Consider the following 1152-nt stretch of genomic DNA (forward strand, 5'->3'; position numbering starts at 1 on the left):
GGGATTACATTGAATCTGTATCTCACTTTGGGTAGTATGGACATTTTCACAATGTATTTCCAATACAAGAGCATGGAATGTCTTTCTATCTTTTTGTGTCCTCTTTAATTTCTTTCAGCAGTGATTTGTAGAGATTTTTCATCTTCTTGGTTAAATTGATTCCTAGGTATTTCTTTTTTTTGGTGACTATTTTAAATGGGCTTGCTTTCTTGATTTCTTTTTCTGTTAGTTTGTTATTGGAGTACAAAAACACTACTAATTTTTGCATGTTGATTTTATGACAGACCCACTGTCAATATCACCCTGGAAAAGATGAAGTCAAACTGTCCCTGTTTGTAGATGACATGATCTCCTATATATAGAAAAATCTAAAGACTCTACCAAAAAACTCTTAGAGCTCATAAACAATTTCGGTAAAGTTGCAGGATATGAAATTGACACTTTGGGATTTCTGTCGAGTAGTTCACTACTCCTATGCCCTGCCATCTAGACTTATTGGGATCTGAGAAACCTCAGAATTCAACATTTTTTCATAGATATTTCATTTCCTTTAAACAACAACAACAACAAAACTTTGGAATGCATTGTCCTCCACTAAGCATGCTTCGTGCCACCACGGTGAACACTGCAGTTGTCTTTGCAGCATTCATTTCAGCCTTCCCTGTTGTGTAACACCTCCCCAGTCAGCCTCCCCAGCTCTACACTCCAGTNAAGTCTTTAATCCATTTTGAGTTGATTTTGGTATATGGTGAGAGGTACAGGTCTAGTTTCAATTTCCTATGTATGGATTTCCAGTTTTCCCAGCACCATTTATTGAAGAGGCAGTCTTTTCCCCAGTATATGTTCTTTTTGCCTTTGTCAAAGATCAGTTGGCTATAAGTATGTGGGTTGATTTCTAGATTTTCTATTCTGTTCCATTGGTCTAAGTGTCTGTTTTTATGCCAGTACCATAGTTTGAAGTCAGGGAGTGTTATGCCTTTGGTTTTTTTTTTTTTTCTCAGGATTGTTTTGGCTATTTGGGGTCTTTTGTTGTTCCATATGAATGTTACGATTGTTCTATTTCTGTGAAGAATGTCATTGGTGTTTCGATGGGGATTACATTGAATCTGTATCTCACTTTGGGTAGTATGGACATTTTCACAATGTATTTCC

The sequence above is a fragment of the Galeopterus variegatus genome, unplaced genomic scaffold, assembly GCF_000696425.1.
Source record: "Galeopterus variegatus unplaced genomic scaffold, G_variegatus-3.0.2 Scaffold299, whole genome shotgun sequence".
Classification (NCBI taxonomy): Eukaryota; Metazoa; Chordata; class Mammalia; order Dermoptera; family Cynocephalidae; genus Galeopterus; species Galeopterus variegatus.